Here is a 23,961-nt window from a genome sequence, read left to right as displayed (position 1 = left end):
AGCGCATTCTTATTGTTTGCATTCTCATGGTGGTCAAGAAGAGCCTGCTTAACAGGATCACATTGCTGTTGTGCCTCACGTTTAAGTGTTATCTTAATCAGCTGTTTACATTGCCATGCCCTTGCCTGACTAGCACATCCCACACTTTGTAGTCTGCTTTTCCTTTGTGCCAGCTGCTCTCCTGGCACTCGCAAGCACTCTTAAAGGGCACACCCCAGCTGACATGACAAACACTCTACAAACGGTTACACAGTTCACCACGATCTCAAAACGCACTTTTTCTTGCTGCGCATTATTCTTTGAGTGGGTTTCATATTTGAATTCCGGGGATACGCGCACTCTGAGAAAGGACGGGGCGGAAACTCTTCACCTTAGGACTCTGTTCAAAGAAAGGGCAATAAAGGACTCTAAGCTCAGCCCACTGTAGAGGCTTTAGCACTTCCTCCTCCATACAATGTGTGTGGTTATTCCAGCACCACCAGCCTTGGGCTACTGTAATCCCCCATAGTAAAAGTAGTGCAACCACCTACAAAAAGGGGATCCTAGGCAAGTGGAGCTGCCACCTTCCACGTCGACTGTAAATATGCAGAGATCAGCCCCCTGCTGAAGAAGCCATCCTCAGACCCGTCGGACCTCAAGAACTTCAGACAGACCTCTCTTTTCCCCTTCCCAGTCAAAGTCATAGAAAAGGCCATTAACGCCCAGCTCTCCGAGTTCATCGAATCGAACCACATCCTGGACACCTCCCAATACGGCTTCCAAAGCAAGCCACAGCACAGAGACTGCACACCTCACTGCTACAGATGATATCAGCTCCCTCCTCAACAGAGGCGAGACAGCAGCCCTCATCCTACTAGACCTCTTGCAGCCTTCAACAACGTCTCCCACGGCACCCTAGCCACCAGACTCCACGACCCTGGCATTCACAAAAAGGCCCTGGACTGGATCCACTCCTTCCTCACCGGCTGGACCCAGTGAGTCAGACTACCACCTTTCCTCCCAGAACCTATTGAAATTAGCTGTGGCGTTCCCCAGTGTTCCTCCCTGAGCCCCACCCTCATTAACGTCTTAATGGACCCCCTCGTTGCCATCGTCAGAAGCCACAGACTCAACATCGTCTCCTACACCAACGACACCCAGCTGATTCTTTCCCTCACCAATGAACCCACAACCGCCAGCTTCCACAGTGGAATAAAGGTCGTCCCTACATGGATGAAAGACACCTGCCTCAAGCTCAACTCGGACAAGACCGAAGTACTCATCCTGGGACCTGCTTCTTCAGCCTGGGACAACTCCTGGTGGCCAGACCCTCTGGGACCCACCCCCGATCCCAATGAACTATGTACGCAACCTTGGCATCATACTGGACTCTTTGTTCTCAATGAACCACCAACTCAATGCAGTTTCCTCAGCCTGCTTCCACACACTCCATCAGCTCTAAAACACATTCAGATGGAACCCCACAGAATCCAGAAAGATGGTCACTCATGCACTCATCACCAGCAGACTCGACTAGGGCAACCCGCTCTACATCGGCATCACCCAGAAACAGCTCAAGAAACTACAGAACGTCCAAAATACTGCCCCAAGACTAGTCTGTAGCCACATCACGCAACACATCCGACAACTCCACTGGCTCCAAATCAGCAAGAGTCTCTTGCCTACAAAGCCCTACACTACGAAGGACCAGCGTACATGAACCACTGCCTCAAATTCCACGCACCTGTCAGACAACTCCCGATCCTCACAACCCGCCCTCACCTCCATCCCCAGGATCCACAAGACTAGAACCGGAGGAAGGTTGTTCTTCTATCTCTCCGCCAAGACCTGGAACACCCTGGCCCTGCACCGCAGGCAATCAGCGTTGCTGACCCAATTTAGAAAGGACCTCAAGACCTGGCTCTTCGAATGATCCTCCACCCAGTCTGACCAGAAGCCCCCCTCTCCCCAGCGCCTTGAGACCCTTACAGGTGAGTAGTCGCGCTCTACAAGCCCATGATTGATTTATTGAATCACCCTCACCCCTAACCACTCCACATAGCTTAGGCCTGTCCCAGTCCAAGGTTACCACACAGAGGAAACCAACACGCAGTGCACCACAGCCGACCTGCACCTCAGCCGCTCCAAAGTCGGATGAGGCAGGGTGGCTATCTGGGCGATTCTTAGCCATCCTAGATAGGGATACAGCAAGCTCAGGCGATGAAGGAAGCTCTAGCTCTCTGGGGTCAGAAAGCGAAAGTGTAGCTGTAGGGGGCATAAGAGTGACAGAAGAAGAGACACCCAGTGGAGGGAGCACAGGAATGTCTAAGACAAAGAAAGGCAGATCCGAATGCAGGGATGTAGCTAGGAGGCTCAGGAAGGAGAAGACAACAACCCGGGCCCTGAAGAGGAAGAGAGATGTGAGGCCAGGTGCAGAGAGTGAAGAGAGGCAGGAATTGGATGATGAGAGGATACTCACCAGACCCCCACCCATGTCCTAATCCCTGAGACACAGGGCAGACGAGCAGATCAGGAGGCAAGGTCATCTGATTCTCACTGAACCTTGATGCTCCAAAAACAAGTTACTGACAGCACAGAGACGTACCCCACCCCAGAAACAGCAACCAATGGCATGGCATGGGCACCTGGGGAGGTTTACCACACTTCAAATGAGATAATTGCCCTGAGGTAAGGCAGACTTTACGTGGTCCCTTTTGTAGTTTGCGAGTATGCTAGGCCCTGGCCACAAGAATTGTCTTTTGAGCCTGAAGACAAGGTCATGGAAGAAGACTGCATTAGGCATGATGGGGGAAACCCAGACAGGGACTTTCTCTACATGCAGCAATGTCTCACAAAGTGGGAAAAATACATTGAGGACAAGTCCACCACCCCTTCAGCAGTAAGGCAATTCCCTTGCTTCAGCGGGAGGCCGCAGGAACTGTTTATATCCCTTGGGCCCAGATGGACAAGGAAGGGCTTAGGACTAAGCTTCCATCCCTATTGAAGGGGTAGAGAAGTGGATAACCTGCTCTGAAAAGAACACAGCGGGCATCACACTTACTATAGGGGACATTAAAAGTCTACAAAGTAGCCTGACAGGCGACCAACTAATGCCGTGTTCGCCCTAGCTCGCATACCAGCAATAACTCTGACCAGCACCCAACACGATGGGGCAGTGTTTCATAGATATCAGATCTGGATGGCCTTGAGATAAATGTTCCCCAACTGCCTGGACATAGGGGGACTGATGGCCTGATAAAGGGATAAACGATTACCTCAGCAGAATGAAGAAAAGATGGGGCCAGGAGACAGGACAGCCATGGGTTAATGCAGGCCTGCAGCTCACTTTTTTCTTCAATATCCTTAAAAGGGCACTAGCTACCAAAGTATAAAACGGACTAGACAACATATTTGGGTTGGAGACAAAACCATAGCCAGAGATACAGGCCCGTATCATGCATGATTACTAGAAGAAAATAGAAAAAGACTGGCAGGACCAAGTACAGAGGGACACAGCCAAGTTGGTACAGCAGAAATTTAAAATGGCAACGTTGTAGGGAGCAGTAGTAGCTGCAGCCACACAGATGGCCACTATCCCCATGGGAAGAGACACACAGAACTTCCAGGGATGGGCAATTAATAATCGAAGAGCAAGAGGAGGTTTCAATGAAAGAGGAAGGGGGGGGCAATAAAAGACAATAGAGAATGCTTCTACTGCCATAAGATTGGACACCATGCAGGAGACTGCAGGACCAAAATGTATCAAGATCAACAGAGATCCAGGTGTGAGGCAAGGAACACATACAAGTTACAGCACCCAACTTAAGAGAAACTTGTAGCATCCTCAGACGCAGAATACTTACACCCCCCCTAGTGGGCCCCACCACAAGGAGGGCACAGAGGAGCCCTCTCCTCACAACAAACCTGGATGGACGGCCACACCTATGGCAGGATCGGCAAGCAGCAGGGAACCCATCTCAAGCATTAGCAAAAGGACCAGGGTTCCCAGCTGCACAAGGAGAAGTGTGGCTCAATGGTTAGAGCGGCAGACCCAGATACAGAGGTCTGGCCTGAACCAGGGTTCAATTCCCGCCTCGGTGGGTCTTGGGCTCAATTTCCTCGGACCTGATAATTCTCGCCTTGGTGCCTATTCTAATCATGGGTCCCACTCTGCAACTCTGGGCAATAGCTTGCTTAATCTCCACAACGGCCCCAACAGTGCTGGGATGCCTGGTTGCACCTTGGGGGTGCCCAGGAGTGGACATTTCACAGGGAAAACCAGGAAGGTTTCCACAGCGGTATGCGTTACAGTGCCAGGACACACCAGTTGGGGTATTAGTGCGCTTTACAAGTACAAATTACATTACATTACAAATAGTATATGGAGAGAGCACACTGTTCCAGCCCCAGAACCCATACCAGGTCCAATAAAGGTGCGCAGGAAACTCCATGTTTCCTGTATTGTCAGTCACACACAGGTCGGATGAGAACCCCACTGTGACATTCCTTACACCTCCCTATTGGTCACGGGAGCCACAAGATCTTGCATTACGGAAGGGAATGTTCCCTTATCGCTGAATCGCCAACCTACAGCTAGACTACTTTATTCACTATGTGGCAGAAATCAGCTCTATGTACCTAATCAGTGCACAGTATGTCAGCTGCACTCACCTAACCCCACAATGAAGGTCGTAAACTCATCTATCCAGAGACCTTCTGATCTATTCCATGCACTACACATAGATTGCATTGACATTATCAACAGATGTGTCACTTACCAATATCTAATCGTGGTGGTCTGCCCCTTCTCTTGGTGGACAGGAGCAAGCCCCTGCATACACTCCGAGGCTAAAGCTGCAGCGACCTTTCTGGTTTTTGAAGTCATACGCAGGTGGGGGGTGCCAGAGGTCATCTGATCAGACAACGGGTGACATTTTGTAAAACAAACGTTCAAAAACATCTGTACCCTTAAGGCATAACCCACAAGCTGGTCTCTGCATACCACCCCCAAAGCAATGGCATGGTGGAAAGCCTCAACAGCCTGCTACAAAGAACACGCTCAGAAAACTGTGCGCCACCCTGGGTATGAAATGGCTGCATTGCTTACACCTAGCCCGGTTTGTTCTAAGGAACACTGCAAGTGTGGTCCTGTATGGGAACTGTACAAGCTGTGTCCTGAGGGGAGAGCATCAAGTTTACTTAGTTGCTTGACTTTAAGTGCAACAAACTGATAATGGAACTGCAGGAGGGTGAAAGAAGTATGGATGCAGGAAAGAACATGACCCATAAGACTCATGAATGTAAGGTGTCACAAAGAATCAGAGAGTAAATTGGAAGATGGTGGTGACTTTTGAGCCTCTGTCTAATTTATTGTGAGCAGAGCACTTTTTGGATACTTGACATACAACTCTGCATTAGTATCTTACTGATAACCAGGGCCAAGACCCCAAACAAATGGTTTTATCTCTGGTTCGGTAGGTTGCAAACAGAGTGAATTGGAAAGGAAAGACTAGAGGCCGCAACACAGGAAAGCCATTATCATTATTGACGGACTGCATAGATGGGTCTAGAAGACTCTGCTGGCTCTTACCACTCTGAAGGACAATGATAAGATTTATGGTGTGTGGGTAGGTCTTAAAGATTATATTTCAATTGATTGTCTACAGGGCAATGACTTCATTGATTTGGGGTTGGTGGATGCTTTCCTACCTGTTAGACCTGGCACCATTGGCGTGGGTCTCCCTTCCATTTTTGTTGTTGCCTCATGTGTTTTTGCTGGTGTTAGATGCTTTGGGCGCTGTGCCACTGCTCTCCAGTGCCACAGTGTGAGTGCTCCCTATTGTAAATTGATCTATGAATCAGTGGTTCCATGTTTGGCTATTTGGTTTACTTGTCAGACCCTAGTCTAGTTCACGGAGTGTGCCAGGGCGTGTAATCCAAATGCTGCTGGTGGGCCTGCAGCACTGGTTGTGCCACCCACAGAAGAAGCCTTGTAAAAAGTGTCTGAGGTCTGCCATTTCAGAGCCTGCGTGCAGTCTGGTACTGTCATACTGACTGGGCAAGTGCACCCACTTCCCAGTCCCTAAACCTTCCATTTTCTTCACATCAGTCACCCCTATAGTAGGCCCAAGGGCAGGGTGCATTGTAAGTATAAGGTAGAACAAGCCCTGGTGTGTGAGGCATGTCCTAATGATGGATTACAGCCATTTTCGTTTTTCACTATTGCAAGGCTACCTGTTCTCCATAGGCCAGATTGGGCTGTTAGAATTGTTACACTTTATAATCCTAACAGACTCAGAGAACATGGTAGAAATTCGAGTTTAGTATGCCTGAACTCAGAATAATAAAATACACCTTTTAGTAAAGTTTATTTTAATATTCTGCATTTGCAAATACCACTTTTAGAAAGTATGTATTTGCTTGTCTAACCATTCAAACCTGCCTCTGCTAGTTTGGGTATTCCTATGTCTGGTTTTGTGAGTGACAGGGCTGGGGAATTCCAGGAGACAGGCTGAGTCACCCAGTGGTGAATAGAGAGATCTGCATCTAAATGGGAGGGAGGAGTTCACCTGAACCTTGAATAGGGCTGTGCCTGCCTTCCACAATGCTGGCTCCACCCCCTGGGGAACGGCTGATGTCTTTGCCCTGCACACTGAAAGAAGAGAAGGAGTCCTGTAAAAAAAGTGCTCCAGGACTGTACTTGCCTTCCACAATGCTGGCTCCAACTCCTGTAGGGAGTCTGATGTGCATACCCTGCAATGTGAAAGGAAAGGAGAAGTCTGGTAAACAGAGTGCTTCAGAACTGGTTTGGACTAAGCACAGGCCCGTTTCCCCTCAGAGAACAAAGGATTTTGGGGTATAAATATTGGGACCCTGATCCCATGGAATTAGATCACTTTGGACTAAAAGAAGAAACCTTTACGGAGGAGAGTAACCTGAAGAAACTGAGGAGAGACTATTCCCAAGCTGAAGTGCTGCTTGGAGATTGGCCTGCAGTGGTTGCCTTACTGCCAAAGGAAGGAGAAAGGAACTTTGTGCACTTTGCTTTCAACTTGTGAAGGATCTCCAAGGGCTTGAAAAAGAGCTTGCCTCCTGCTGAAGTCTCAGGGACAACAGACTTCACCCCCCAGCTCCCCAGAGTTCTTGTGGAAGTGCCTGCTGCTGTTTTGGGCCTTCTCAGGAACTGCGTGTCACTAGGAACTGGGAGCGCGAATCAACCCAAAGAAGCGCGTCGCCGTCGCTGCTGCTGCCGTCGCAACTCCGAAGAAGGAGGGTGTCGCCGCTGTGGTTGTTGCACTGTACGCATCAGGAGAAGAATCTCGCAATGAGGTTGGAGCGTGTCGCCGTCCCTGTGCCTGCCGTTGCAACTCCGAAGGAGGGTGTCGCCACTGGAACTGTTGCACTGCACCGCATTGATCAAGAGCACCTCGCTTCCCTGAGAAGCGTGCCGCGGTCGGAGCTGCTGCCGTCTCATCTTGGATGTCGCCGCTGTAGTTGTCGCATTGAGCGGAAGCTTAAAGTATCATGGAGAAGAGCGTCGCCGCTGGAGCTGTTGCCGTCGCATCGTAAGGGTGTCGCCGCTGCAGTCCACGATTCAAACCGAGAGTTTCTCGCATCCCCGAGAAGCGTGCCGCATCTGGAAGATCTTCACGTCTTTATTTCTTTGTATGTGAACTTCGCCGCATTTCCCATCGCTGCGACATTGCTTGTCGTGGAAGCGCAACGCAACTTAAGGTACATTGAAGCAGAGTGTCGCATCTAAGAACTGAACTGAACCAAGCTTAAATCTACCATCTTAAAGTAATCATAGTGTGTATTTTTGTCGTTTATGGTCTAGTGGTAACTCTATATAAAGTCTACTTATTTTTTATATAAAACCTGTGTGGTGTCCATTTGTAGTGTTGGGTTACTGTATGTGGTCACAACTGCTTAACTTACAACGCCTCTGAAATAAGCCTTGGCTGCTCACGCCACGCAACCTAGAGGGTGAGCAGGGGTTATTTTAGGTGTGTAATCCCCTTGTCCTGCCTAGAGGAGAGGGTCCCTTCTTGTCACAAGTACCTACCTGTGCCAACTAGAGACCCCCAAATCTAACACTACCTATCTGGGATATTCCAGGGGCTTCCACCCAAGAACAAAAGGTCCAAAATTGTACAGCACTCCTCAGATGAACCTTCCTACAGACAACCGGGTATCCCAGAATCTCTAATACCAGGTGTGGAAAGAGGTGATGCAACACAGCATGCAGAAAAGTCTGCACAGAAGCATCTCCCTGCATTTCAAGTGATGCTTCAGGAAGGAGGTGCTTTGTGTGACCATAACATGAATGCACTATTCGGTTTGGCCTACACACCCAGGTCTAGGAAGAGACTGAAGGTGAAACCCTGTCATCCCAGAAATATTTTTGGTTGGATGGACTAGGGTTTATTGAGCCATCCACCTCAAAATCCATGATCGTTCAAAGGTTGGTGGTACCAAAGTGCCACAGAAAAGTCTGATGACACTTTCATATGCAGTCCCTATACTATTGCACCTTGGAGTCAAATACAGTACAGAAAAAATCCTTCTGCACTGCTGTTGGCCCAGGAGAGGTGTTAATATGGATGAGTTTGGCTGGGCATGTCCTATCCGCTGGAACCTTGGGGAAATCTGGTAGTCAAACCACTGCACCCATAGTCCCACCACCACCGGTTGGGGTTTCCATTTTAGATTAAACGGAAAAACACTGATGGACCCCTGGACCTCCTGCCTATTTCAGACAACAAATACATTATTCTTTCACTGGGGCATTTAACCGGATACCCCAAGTCACATCAGAAGTACTTCTTCCTTGTGGTTCATGCGCAATGTTGTGGCTCTTTAAGTAGGTCACTTTTTCCAGTGATTTAGTTTCTGACAAAGGAACCAACTTCATGTTGACGTACACAGAAGCCTTGTGGGTAAATTACAAGTTCTCTAGCTTGTATTTTCTTCACACCCATGTTCTACTTGAGTATCTTAACAAAGCCCTGATGGGCAAGCTGGAAGCCTCATCAAGTAGAAAGTGTAACATCTACTGTTTTACTTTTTGCCTATCTGAAGTGCCTAAGAAGGAACCTTGTTCCAGCCATATATGTTACTTTTTGGTCACCCTGTCCAGGGCCCACCTCACATTTATAATTGGGGTTTGGAAGGGAATGATGAAATCCCCCATATGTCCACCCCATCACCTCACTAAGGTCATTATTTATGTGCTACAACTTTAAAAGAAGATGGCCAAGCCCATCCATGCACTAACCTAGACAGCAACTTATCAAGTAGTGGTATAGCCAGAGTGCCACCCTCAATGTTCATTAGGAGAATCCTGAAGCATAAAAACCTTTATAGCATACGGGAGATGTGGACTGGTCCCTAAACCGACTTGAAGAAAATCACAGATGTCCTTTATTTGAGTTTGGATCAACTCGTTACTCATATTAAGTGTTCCACATAAAGTCTCACATCTGATCACTTGCAGGTTGAACTCGCAGTGCTCTTTGTCACTTCAAGGCAAAAAGAGGAGAGTGAGAAATCTCTTCCTGATGTACTGGACAGACTGAGCAAATGACTCAGAGTGAGTAAACTCCCCTACACTGGCAACACACAACAAGAGTTTAACTTAATTTGGTCAGCTCTCTGAACTATTTACCATGACTTATGCTGTAGTGCATGTGAAACACAGGCACTGGGGACGGCTTGCCTGGAAAGTCAAAGAGTTGCTGGATGTCAGACAAAGTCCAGAGATGCATTTAGCTGGAAGTCAATAGGATGCTGAATGTGGCTATTGAACCAGAGAGCTATCACAGCTGTGCCTGTGGAGAAAAAGGAGATGATGGATCGCTGCTTCCCTGGGGAATACAGACATCTGAATGTAGTTTCAAACATTGTTACACACACCATTCTTCAAGCTGAGTTCGTTGTTTAGTTGGGGAACTGCTAATTATCCAAGATGTTAAGCCATCATCAGCAAATGCGGACAGATTGCCTTGGCCTTGTGTCAACAGAAGGCTACGCTTTCCAACACAGAAGGCTTGTTTCCATTCCGGGCCATATATTTCATATCAAAGAATGTGCCTGCCATCTTTCATATACTGATAACTACTCTGTAGAATAGCCTTGATGCTCTCTGTGCCTCCAATCTAGAAATCACAGTGGTGTTCAAAGCCATCTATGCAGATCAAATTATTCACCTCAAGAAGATGCTGAGGCACTGAAGAAGGCTAAGCTCATTGTGACTGAATTCAGGTGCCAAAATGGGGATAACTCAGTAATCTAGAGCAGGGTGAGCGGTGGAAAGGTAGACCCATTCAAGGCCAAAATACATACGATCATAGATTGTGAAAACCCAACTACTCAGACCCAGGTGGAAAAATCCTTAGGCCTCATGGGAATTAAAAGAATTTGATCGAACAGTACGGCTCGACCAAAGTTTTGATCATGGTGCTAATGTTCCAGAAGCAATGCAAGGAAGTAAATTGCACTGGGGTTTGACAGCAGGCCTTTCACTAGCGGAAAAAGCCTTTATGAGAGGCTTAAGCCTTGAAGGTGCCAAATGTCTGGAAGCACTTTTGTATCCAGATTGAGGGCTCTGACAATGATATTGGCACTATTCTCTTCTAACTGAATGTCAATGGTTGAGTAAACGCTGTGGCTTTCATTAGTCAGCGATTACTACCTAAGAAGCAGACGTGGTCAGTGCTCATAAAAAAATAAATTGCGATCTTTGTGGTGGGACTATTAAATGGTTCTGACCCTACTTGTTTGTGACAATATTGAACATCCAGACTGTTCATAAACCCTTAAAGTGACACTATTCTATGAAAGGGGAAACCACAAACCATCCAATCTCAATCCCTATATTTACTATAGTCGCGCTCTTTGCCTGCTCAATAGAATTTTAAAATCCCGTTTTGTATTTAATTTTAACTTTTGTTTATTCTACCTTGTTCTTAATTGTAGCGCCCCCACTGGCCTCATTTCTTGGACCTTAAAACCCCCCCTGGGGACCATCACCACTGCCTTTGGCGGGTCCGGGATCACGGGGTACCGGGGACTAATTGGAGCGCCATCTTGGATCGGGCTGGGGCACTCTCGCGCACTCTCGCGAGATTTCGGCCTGCAGAGCCTATTTTCAGCCTTCTATCGGTCGCGCAGCGGTGACGCGCAGTGGGAGCGCCTTCATCGCGCCTGAGTCCAGCCAGAGTCCTGCCCGTCTGCGCTCGTCCGCGCTAGGCAAGGCCAGGCAGGGCTCTTTGGCGTGCCAGGATGATATCTTCTGGTGATTTACGCTTGTTGCGACGAGGGGTAAGTGGATGCCGCCATGGCACTTTGGATCCTCTTTGTGGTCCTTATCAGTGTCCTATCTGCTCTTTCAATCTTCTGGCTCCACAACCCATCTTGCGTTTTCAACCTAAATCCCCTAGAGCTCGTATCTCTGGCCCTGTACGGGGCTCAGGTATTAGTTCGCCTCTTAAAATTTTTCATTTGAATGTAAGGTCATTGGCCTGCCACTCGCAAGAAGGTTTCTCACTGATTACTGACGAAAATCCAGACATTTTCTTTTTTACCGAAACGTGGCTTCATGACAATTCTATGGCTGTGATTAACTTAGCCCTACCAGTAGGCTATACCATGCACTCATCCCATCGTAATGGTAGAGGTGGAGGCATCGCAGTCGCGGTAAAAACTTGCTATTCGTGTGCCTGATCTCCCACCACTATAGCTGGATGCGAGAGTGCGCACTTTAACATCACTGTAAGTCCCCATTTCACCTTTGCGGGACTCTTAATCTATAGGCCTCCTGGTCCTGATGGAGCGTTCCGTGTCAGTCTTCCGGAAGTGGTCTCCTCTTTAGTTTTGAAAACCAATAATTTTACAATCATTGGTGATCTTAATCTTCATATGGATGCCCCACTTTCCAATTCAGTCCAAAGCTTGCTCTCTGATCTCGAGGCATTTCAATTAGTCCAACTGGTTGATCTCCCGACCCATATCGGCGGACACCTGTTGGATCCTTTTCTGACGAACATCTCCCCTAATATTGAGGTGCTCCAGCCAAAGCCTATGGCCTGGACTGATCACTATCTGATCGAAACGCACATTACCATCAATATCCCTCCAGCCAATAATAACTTGCCTAAGATTCTCAAGCGTCCTTGGAGAAACTTGAACCTAGAGCACTTTCACCATCTCTTGCTGCAGCATCATCCCCAACCTCCTGAGGAAGTTTCCCGTGGTTATGACGACTTTTGCAAGTGGCTTGAGCAGTCTCTGGATACCCTTATACCAGATAGGTGGAGCAAGGCTAGGTCTGGCTCCCCCAGTCCCTGGTATGATGAATCCCTTAGGTTATTGAAATCATCTTGTAAAAAAGCAGAACGTGCTTGGCGCAGAAACTATGATACTGATCTTAAAGCAGCCTACAGATCCTGCACCAGGACGTACCATAGGGCCATATGTTCAGCTAGGGCTGCTTTTTATTCACAGGAGATAAAAAATAGTACGAACCCTACCAAGACCATCTTTAGGGTGTGCAAAGACCTCACTAATAAAAGAACTGCCTCCACGTTCATTGCCTCCATGACACACTGCGAAGATCTGGCCTCGTTCTTCGTAGAAAAAGTGGAAGCCATATACAGGTCGTTTGCTCTGCCTTTTGTCAGGGAAATTAATAGTGACCCTCTGGTCTCCAAATCCCTGTTAGCCATTCCAGGTCCCACCCAAGAGGAGTTTCTAAATCTGACGATCAAAGTTAAATCTGGTTCTCCGGATGACCCTATGAGACCCATGCAATTCCGCGATTTCGCCGATTGCTGTTACCCGGCGATGCAGAGCTTAATTGATCCTTCTTTCAGAACTGGTAGTGTTCCCATTGCTTGGAAGCAGGCTACTATTATACCAATCCTTAAAAAACCTTCTCTTGACCCTTCCAAATCAGAGCACTACCAACCTATTTCCCTCCTTCCTTGGATGGCTAAAATAGCCGAAGCTCACGCCAATAGGATTTTATCCTCCCACCTGCAAGAAGCAAACATACTGGACAACTCCCAGAATGGGTTTCGAGCCGGCCATAGTACCGAGACCGCCCTCTTGGCGGTGGTGGAACATATCAGGAAAATATTAGACCAAGGTCAGACGGCGGCACTGATCCTATTGGATCTAAGTGCCGCCTTCGACACGGTCTCTCACCAGATCCTTTTACACCGCCTCGTGGAGGCAGGAGTTGGAGAACAAGCACTTGAATGGTTTCGATCATTTCTTACGGATCGAACCTTTAAAGTTTCTACACCTCCCTATATTTCTGCCCCACGCCCCATTCTGCAGGGAGTTCCACAGGGTTCGGCTCTTAGCCCCACCCTTTTTAATTTGTATGTTGCGCCGCTGGCGCAGGTAGCTGCCAGTTTTGGTCTTACAATGGTGTCATACGCCGATGACACACAGTTGGCTGTGTCACTTAATGGCGACTCCAATATGAACGCCCCCACCTTTCAGGCAGCCCTCAAAGCTGTCGCCGGCTGGATGGCGAATAATCGTTTACAACTTAACGCCACCAAGACGGAGGTCATTATCTTCGGTAGGGACAGCGGGCTATGGGGAGACCAATGGTGGCCTCCTGAATTGGGTCCTGCTCCCACTCCTGTAGCCGAAGTCAGAAATCTGGGCGTATGGCTTGATGATCAACTGTCCTTTATTCCTCACCTCAAGCGTGTCGCTGGAACTTGTTTTGGCGCTCTACAGTGCCTACGACCTATTTTTAAATTTTTTGACGCGGACACCAGGCAGATCATAGTCCAAGCTCTGGTGTTGACCAGATTGGACTATGCCAGCTCCCTGTTTCTGGGTGTGAATCAAGCTGAGCTAGCCCGCCTTCAACAGGTACAAAACGCGGCGGCCAGGATGCTGGTCGGCCTCCCTAAATTTGTTTCTGCTCGCCGCACTATTTACGACCTCCACTGGCTCCCAGTAGGCCAAAGAATTAAGTTCAAGGCTCTGTGCCTTACTTTCAAGATTCTCAATTTGGCCTCCCCTCCTATTCTCACCCAGACTATTCTCCACTATGTCCCCTCAAGAGCCCTTCGGTCTGCAGGGTCTAATTTAGCCATTATTCCTCGCTTTAAAAAGTCCAGAATGGGTGGACGTTCCTTTTCGGTAATGGCGGCTACACTATGGAACTCTTTACCTGCATCACTTCGTTCCATCCCTGATTTGTTTCAGTTCAGGAAACTATTAAAAACTCATTTATTCTCCTCTGCTTAGCTTCAGTGCTACCTGGTCCTCTCTGTTGTGTTGTGTGTTTCATCTCCAAAAGCGCCGGGACGCCTCTTGGCTGCGGCATCTGTGCGCTATACAAAATAAAATAACATAACATAACATAACATAACATAACATAACATACTGGGATTAGCTTTCACTGTTGAACGAAAGACAGTAACTTGTCATGGCAATGCAGATGGGCTGTCTATGAAGTTCAGTTGATTCGATGAAGGAGACTATTGAGCTGAGTAACTTCTCAGTTCAGGTACAATCTGGAAGGGTGAGCCATTAGGATGACTGTCTCTAACCCAGCTGTGCAAATCTTACATACTGACAAACTTCCTCTCTTCTGAAAGTCCCTTGCCGTCTCACATATCTGTGGGAGACCTCCTATTGATTTCCACACCCTGATGTGTTAAGATGGTCCCCCTCGAACCCTATGCAAAGACCTTGGTGGGTGGCATCATTGTTAGCATTTCATGATGCCCACTGACTTCCCATTGTAAATTCTGTCCAATGTACTGGGTTAAAAAGCACCACTTTTTTTTTTTTTAGTGAGTATATGTTTTTTCAACAGTAAGTGTATGAATTTTGCAATAATGACTGTGAACAATGAAACATCAGCACTTAAGAAAATACATAGGTGACTTAGGTAAGCCTAGTATTAGAACTGTACTCAGTTGTTTACAAACATCTTTTTGTATGAAACCGTGAGTTAAAGTTGAAGGATGGCTACTGCCCTAAGAATACCAACTGAAATGCCCCAATGCCCATTTCTTCATTTACGAATCGAAATTTGCCTAGCTTACGTAACGGTAAGTTTCAATTCTATTAAGGACACGGAGGCGAGGATTATGCTATATCTTCCTTCGCTTTATTAACATAAAGAAACCACAGCAGCTTAGGAAAAGATATAATAAGAACAAAAAATGTTTTAAACATAAAGCATTAACGTAATGTTCAACAAAAAATCAACAACAACTCCCAAGAGTCTCTTTGTTATAATCATAGTCCACAGTCCTTTGTCACTGTTCATCATCCCTATATAACCGGACTTCCCATCATCTTCCTCCTCTTTCTTCGCGCAGATCACGCTTAAGCCTCATTGGTCCTGTTTAGCACCGTCGTTGCCTGTCAAAAAAGGAACAGCATCAGCGAGGTGGCCCAGGAAAAGGCGACAACAAGGCGAGGAGCATTCAGTGAACAACACAGTACTGACAACGTAAAGGAAAACGCTTTACTTACTGCCATACGGGCGGGTAGAGACACCACCGTAGTCCGGGTGGGATAATCCTCGCCTCCGTGTCCTTAATAGAATTGAAACTTACCGTTACGTAAGCTAGGCAAATTTCGATTCTATGTCAGGACCGGAGGCTTCAGATTATGCTAGTTTAAAGCTTACTTACCACCAACTGAGCTAAATCCACCACCGGCTTAAAATAAAACCTGTTGAAGGTGGAATCAGAGGACCAGTTCGCCGCTCGCATAAGGTCCTCCAGACGAGCACCCACCGAGAATGCCTTAGAGGCCATGGCTCCCCTGGCGGAGTGTGCTCCAAAGAGAGAAGTATTGATGCCCGCTTCCTGCATGACCCAACGCACCCACCGAGCAATAGTGGGGGAGGAGACAGCTTTGTGTGGCTTCCGCAGGGCAATCAACAACTGACGCTCGCCCGGAGGGCGCAGATCCAAGGTCAGGTCCTCATATGCTTTGAGGCAGTGCACGACACACAACTTAGGAGTGTCAGTAAAGGCTGGATAAGAAATGGAACGCGACGACGTCTTAGTGCGTCGACCCACCGTAAAAGTAACCCCCTCCGGGGAAAAAATGCGTGCAGAAACATCCAGTGCGCGCACGTCCGAGACGCGCCTACAAGAGACCAGACATAACAACATGGCTAATTTCGCCGAAAGCTCCTTCAGAGACAGATAAGAATTCGCTGGCCACGATAGGAACAGGTTCAGAACCAAATTGACGTCCCAAAGGACGGAGTACCTGGGCTCAGGCAGCAGTGCGAGGCGAACCGCACGCAGAAGCCGGCACACAAAAGGGTGTTCCCCTACCGGATGGCCATCGATGTTATCATGGCCCGCAGAAATCGCCGACCGCATAGCATTGATCGTTCTATACGCCAAGCCCTTGTCGGCCAAATGAGCCAGGAAATTCAGCACGGGAACAAGGCCGGCGACCATGGGATCCAAATCCCTTCGTAAACACCAACGCATCCACTTAAGCCAAGCGGATCTGTAACGCTTCGTCGTACTATCGGCCCATGCTTTGGAGAGCAAGTGCTCAGCTGACCCCGAAAGGCCCGGGAGCGTCCAGCGTCTCCTGAGAGCCTCCACGCCACGAGGCGGAGAGTGTTCTGCATGACGAGAGGGTGAGGTTCCCGATCCGGGCTCGTCAGGAGCAGAGGAAACAGGGGGAGTAGGATTGGAAAATCCCAGGAAAGTTCCAGAAGAACCGGAAACCAAACTTGAGACCTCCACAGCGGTGTAACCAACACCAGGTCCGCACCCTGGCGGCGTATTTGAGCCGCCGTTCGCATGATCATGGAGAACGGGGGAAACGCAAACGGCTGTTCCCGACTCCAATCCTGCAAGAACGCGTCCGTGGCCTCCGCCAGAGGGTCCGGCCTCCAGCTGTAAAACCGCGGCAGCTGGTGGTCGAGACGGGACGCGAAGAGGTCCACCGAGAAGGGGCCCCAAAGGGAGTGTAGCCACCGGAAGACTCCCGGATCCAGTTTCCACTGGCTGGCATCCCTGAGATGTCGAGAGTGCCAATCCGCCACCTGATTGGACTGGCCTGGTAGATACTCCGCCGTCACCGCAATGTGACGAGACAGGCAATAATCCCAGAAGTCCTTCGCTAAATCCGCCAATGCGCGGGACCGAGGACCACCCAGGTGGTTCACATATCGGACCGCCGAGACATTGTCCATCCGTAGCAGGACACAAGCCTTGACCGAATCTTTGGTCCAGCAGCGAACCGCGAAGGAGCCCGCAAGGAGCTCCAAACAATTGATATGCAATTGTTGTTCTTCTGACGACCAGGCGCCGCCGGTGGAAAAATCCCCGCACCGGGCGCCCCAGCCCGACCTGCTGGCGTCGGACTCTATTATTAAGTCCGGAGCCGACCCGAAGATCGCTCGCCCATTCCATGCCTCCATGTGAGACAGCCACCATGACATCTCCTCCTTCACTTCGTCCGTGAGGGGAACCCACTGATCGTAACACATCCCACGGCGCAAATGCTGCGCTTTCAGGCGCTGAAGAGCCCTGTAGTGCAGTGGGCCTGGGAAAATCGCCTGGATGGAGGACGACAGAAGACCCACCACCTTGGCGACATGGCGCAGTGACGTACGATCCCTCGCGATCGTCTGCCGAAGCAGGTGTCGTATCTTTGCGACCTTCCGGCTCGGCAGGCTCAAAACCGCCTGCACCGAGTCCACCACGAAACCTAAAAAGGTGATCTGCTGAGTGGGAACCAAGACTGACTTGGAGCCGTTGACGACGAACCCCAGTCTCTGAAGCAGGCCGACCGCTTGACGCAGCTGTCCTGCCAGCACCTCCGGGCACTGCCCCATGAGGAGGATGTCGTCCAAGTATACTATCATACGGACCCCTTGGCTTCTGAGAAACTCCACTACCGGGTGAAGGACCTTCGTGAAGCACCACGGGGCCGAAGAAAGGCCGAACGGCAGGGCGGTGAATTCGAACACCTGGCCGTCCCACAGGAATTGTAGGAAACGACGATGAGGGGGGTGGATGGGAACGACCAAGTAGGCATCCTTGAGGTCCAGTCGCACCATCCAATCCCGAGGGAGGAGCACGTCCCGAAGGAGGTGGATCCCCTCCATCTTGAAGTGACGGTAGACCAACCACCCATTGAATTCCTTGAGATTGATCACAGGCCTCTTGCCCCCATCCGTCTTGTCTACCAAGAAGACGTTGCTGAGGAACCCATGCGGGTGGCGTGTTGATAGGCGGATGGCTCCCTTGCGCAGCAAGTCCGAGACCTCCCCGTCTATCAATCGCGCGTCGGAATCTGAGAAAACCATCGGGCGCGGGGGCCTCACCTGAGTTGGCTGGTCGTGAAACTCTATATGGAAACCTCTCACAGTTTGCAAAACCCAAGCATCGGCAGTGAGCAACTCCCACTCCCCGTAAAAGCTTGCCAGCCGCCCCCCAATCGGAACTTGATCCAAGCAAAGTACACTTACCGGGGGCATTTCCTTGTCCGGACCTCTTTTGGAATCCTCTTCCACCATAGCGTTGTCCCCTGGTGGGGTAGAAATTGGTGTAGTTGGCCGAGGTCTGGTACTGACCTCTTCCGGAGCCTTGTCCACGGTTGTTGGTCTGCTGACCACGGCCGATCGCGCGGCCCCTGCCGCGACCGGCCCCTCCAGAAAAACGCTGGTGGAACACCCTCTTGATGCTGGACTGTGCCTTGTCCAGCGACGTGAACGTGTTCACGAACTTCCCAAGCTTGCGGATGAAAGGCTCACCGAAGAGGCCACCCTGGGCCACGGCACCTGCCTCCGACGAGGCCAGGTCCCCCAGCTTCGGGTCCAGCTTAATAAGGAGCGACCGCCGCCGCTCCGTGGACAGGGCACAGTTGGCGTTGCCCAAGAAGACGATCACCCTCTGGGCCCAGTTGGAGAGCACCTCCGGTGAAATGGCGGTGCCATTCGCTCGAGCCTCCTCCGCCATATCGAGGATCTTCGTGGCGGGCCCGACCGCATCCAACAGCTTGTCCTGGCAGGCCCGCCAGGACCGATCGATCCCCTTCCTGGGGTCCTTCATGAATTTCGCCAGGAAGGTGGCCATCTTGGGGTCCAATTCTGGTGTCATGGCCACCTTCCCCTCCAAAGTAGGCCGAGGGCATTCCCCGCGCAGGCAACCCCTCGCCTCCTTCTCCAGGGGCTTGCGCAGCCGGCCCGCGACAAACTTCGCCACCGTCTCCCCCGGGGCCCAGGCCGCGGATCGGGGGTGGACGATCTCGTCCGGGTCCAGCATGCCTGACTCATCTCGGGGCATCTCCTTTCCCGAAGGCGCCGGGAGCCAAGACCGGGTCGACTCCCCGTCGTCATCCGTGTCCGGAGAGTCGTAGATCGGGGAGGCGGGCGCCGTCGACAGGCCGCCCGAAGTGCCAGGGTCCACCAAGGGTGTCGGAGGCACCGCCGTCGCCTTGGCCAGGAAGGCGTCACGAAGACGCTCGAAGGCGCCCTTATCCACGCCTTGGGCCTCCGATGAGGGCCCCTCACCCCGGGGTCTCTTCGGAGCGGGCGGCAACTCGCCGGACGTCCCCGGGAGCTCGGGGGACGGCGGCACCTGCGCCGCTGCCAGCTTGGCACACTCCTCCACGATGCGGGCCGAAAGGCGGTCCTCCATGGGCCCTACCACCTCCGTCACACAACGATAGATGGAGTTGTCCACCGCCTGATAAAACTCATCATCCTGCAGATAGGGGCAGGCCTCCTCCTCATACTCCCCTTCCATCTCGGAACCAAGGGCAAATGCGGGGCACCCAGGAGGGCGGCAACCGAGAAAGTTCTCGAATGTGGGCAGGCCCAGCGGCTGCGATCACGTTTTGGGCCAGCTGACGTGGCAGGTGGGCTGCACCAACCCCCAAGCGCGCAGACCCTCCTCGCCGGGACCGGGTCTACGTACCCCTCAAGCGCGCTAGGCCACACACGAATAAAGAGGTGCACAGATCTCGCCCGAAGGCGATTCACGCGGTCAAAACCGCCATACAGACCCCAAAGGGCGTCAAGTTTGTGAAAGTACAGACTCGGATCACCAGGTTTTAGAGGGGTACGCGAGGGTCGGCCCCTGCGCAAGCAGACCCCACGGCGTGGCTCCTCGTACCGCGGAGGCGCGCCGGAGGGTCGGCGAGGCGACAGGCCGCCCCCTTGCGGTCTATGTACACACCGCACACAAGTGGGAAAAAAGTCGCGTAGGAACGGTAGAACGTTCCCGCAACTAGGGGACTCTGAAAGGAAATAAACCATGCAAGGAGTCCCCAAAGACCGCAAGACAATCAATCACAATAAAAGAAGACAAATAGAAAAACACTTATCTGGCTGCGGGAGCAGCGAAGAAAGAGGAGGAAGATGATGGGAAGTCCGGTTATATAGGGATGATGAACAGTGACAAAGGACTGTGGACTATGATTATAACAAAGAGACTCTTGGGAGTTGTTGTTGATTTTTTGTTGAACATTACGTTAATGCTTTATGTTTAAAGCATTTTTTGTTCTTATTATATCTTTTCCTAAGCTGCTGTGGTTTCTTTATGTTAATAAAGCGAAGGAAGATATAGCATAATCTGAAGCCTCCGGTCCTGACATAGAATTCCTTTGCCTCAAGGACATATCTGAGAGTAAAGCAAGGTTATTACACACTAGATAGAAGAAGGGCCATGGAGGTTGTACATGGCCATGCCAGGAACCAGTTTGATGAGGGAAACTCTACCAAAAGATGGTTGTTTGGATTTTCAAACTGCAGAGAAGCAATGGGCTGCTGCACAAATACCATGAAGGGTGTCCATGAGATAGAACTCCACTCCTGCTGGATGAAAAACAACGACATGCAATAGACGCCAGTTTATCAAGCATCACTGCTTCTGGAACGTCAGACTTACGGCTTCCTATTTCCTTGCAGTTAGGAACAAGCCTGAAGATCCTGACCAAGCATTATTAGCCCATCTTGCTACTGTTTGCTGATCAACGTGGTAGTGTGGAAGATCAAAGTCGGCCCAAATGGTTCAGATGCATGTGAAAAGATTTAGCTGGTATTTTTTAACTGATTGGTTGTTGACAGAATTTGGTAGGGCTGAAAAAGGCAAGACATTTATTTTTGATGGTTAGAGTTTTAAACTAGATTTTCACATAGCTGCATGTGGTCAGATATCATGTGTGACACTATGCAGTTCTTGCTTTCTGGAAAAAGCAAAGTATTTTCTTGGACTTTTAGCTATTTTCCCCTCTATAAGAACAGGCTTTAACCCACTATATAACTGTAATTGGTTAGAAGATCAGAACTGGCTGAAGGTTTCACACATGACATGGGGCCTGTTGGCAGCTATGTGTTCATAGGGATATCAAGGTTTCCCGAAGGACTGTTCTGAAAATGAGTGAGCAATGAGGAATTTTAGGGAACTCTTGACCATCATCAATGGGAAAACTGGTTTGTTATTAAAAAACAAAGTTATAGAAGACATGGGAGCAGTATAGTGTTTTCTTCAAGAAACCTTTAGAAGACATTGGGCCAAACAAATTATATGAAAGAACATTAGTCAAAATTGGATAGAATGTAAAACCAATATTAGCGGTTGGGAGTATTCAATCTCATGGATCGCTGGAAAATTATTAGAAGATTTAGCATTATAAAACACTTTCTTCCAAGAACATTGGTGAATACGGCATGACATTTAGAAATAATTTTATAGGAGAAATGTACACACTATTCCTTAAGGACTTCTTGGAAATATCAGTGACAGATTGTTGATATTTAAAAATTTCACATTGTTGGTGCAGTATCACAGGCATGTAAGATCAGACCTCAGGGGCAGTTTCAGCAACATGGCAGGCAGAACGTTCTCTCTGCTTCTGCTGCAACTGCCTGATCATCCCTACAATTCGACAATATTATACCTGCAATGAACCACCACTGACACAACAGTGACCTTTCTGAGCTACTGCCACTGAAAAGTAGATTGGGCCTGATTGCAAACATAGCGAGGCTGACTCTGTGTATCAAGAAAATACCCATCACATGGCATGCACAAAACCAGACATGTAGACTGTGATATTATGTCCCCGACTTGGGGAAACTAAATGGATAGGAGACCTGGGCCACCGCAGGCAGATGTAGATAGGGATCAGATACCACTCGATTAGCTTCTGCCCCTGCAGCTCTGCCTGGAAATAGGAAACTCAATCGGGAAAAGGAGTCATAGTGTCGAATCAGTCACAAACATGACTTGTCTGTACTATTTTGAAAATCATCAAGAACAGATTGATTTGGTAGATGTTCCTCAATGTAAGATAATCTTGGAAATGTGCTAGTTGACCGTATATAATCCTCATATTGATTGGGCAGCAAGCACAGATCAAATGAATTCAAATTATTGCCAGGCTAGTCCTATTACTCAGGCTGATTCAGGAATAGTTGTCCTTCTACAGTGCTTGCAGGAATGGGTATTGTGCTAGCTATTGGATCCCCAACCGACCCCTGCCCCCATCACGTCTTCAACAGGGCCGACTCCATCATCGCACCCCAACTCCAGGACATCATCAACGCCTCCTTCAACACCGCCACCTTCCCGGAAATCTGGAAGCACGCCAAGCTCAACGCCCTCATGAAGAAACCAACAGCGGACCCCACCGACCTGAAGAACTTCCGCCCCATCTTGCTCCTCCCTTTTCCTGCCAAAGTCATTGAGAAGACCGTCAACAGACAGCTTGCCGTCTTCCTCGAGACGAACGGATCCCTCGACCACTCGCAGTCCGGCTTCTGAGCCAACCACAGCACTGAGACCGTCCTCATCGCAGCCACTGACGACATCAGATCCCTGCTCGACAACGGGGAAACAGCGGCCCTCATCTGCAGCGTTCGACACTGTCTGCCACCGCACCCTAGTGCAGCGCCTCAGCAACATCAGAATCCAAGAGAAGGCCTTGGAGTGGATCATCTCGTTCCTCGCCGGAAGAACCCAGAGAGTCCGCCTCCCCCCGTTCATATCCGAGGCCACAGAAGTCATCTGAGGCGTACCACAGGGATCATCACTCAGCCCCACCCTCTTCAACATCTACATGAGCCCCCTCGCAGCCATCGCATGCCAACACAACCTCAACATAGTCTCCTACGCCGACGACACCCAGCCGATCCTCTCCCTCACAAACGACCCAGCTACCGCCGGAACCTACCTACACGAAGGAATGAAAGACGTCGCCGAGTGGATGAAGAACAGCCGCCTGAAACTGAACTCAGACAAGACGGAGGTCCTCATCCTGGGGTCATCGCCCTTCGTCTGGGACGACTCCTGGTGGCCCCCTGCCCTGGGCACCACTCCCAAGCCAACGGACCACGCACGTAACCTGGCCTTCATCCTGGACTCCTCCCTCTCGATGACCAGACAAGTCAACGCAGTCTCATCATCGTGCTTCAACACCCTGCGCATGCTCCGAAAGATCTTCCGATGGATCCCCACCGAAACCAGGAAGACGGTCACCCAGGCTCTTGTCACCAGCCGACTGGACTACGGAAACACCCTCTAGGCCGGAACCACAGCCAAACTTCAGAAAAGACTCCAACGAATCCAGAACGCTTCCGCACGACTCGTCCTGGACATCCACCGACACAGCCACATCTCCGGCCACCTAAAAGACCTGCACTGGCTCCCCGTCAGCAAGAGGATCACGTTCAGACTCCTCACCCACGCACACAAGGCTCTCCACGACCAAGGCCCCAAGTACCTCAACAACCGCCTGACCTACACGTCCACCCGCCAGTTACGGTCGACCAGCCTCGCCCTCGCCGCCGTCCCACGCATCTGCAGAGCCACCGCCGGAGGAAGATCCTTCTCATACCTGGCAGCCAAGACATGGAACTCCCTCCCCATATACCTTCGGCGAACCCAGGATCATCTCTCCTTCAGGAAGCAACTCAAGACATGGCTTTTCGAGCAGTAGCGGCCCACTCTCCCC

Source organism: Lissotriton vulgaris, chromosome 11 (assembly GCF_964263255.1).
Source record: "Lissotriton vulgaris chromosome 11, aLisVul1.2, whole genome shotgun sequence".
Taxonomy (NCBI): domain Eukaryota; kingdom Metazoa; phylum Chordata; class Amphibia; order Caudata; family Salamandridae; genus Lissotriton; species Lissotriton vulgaris.
The sequence above is the reverse complement of the archived record's forward strand: the minus strand, read 5'-3'. Positions refer to the sequence as shown.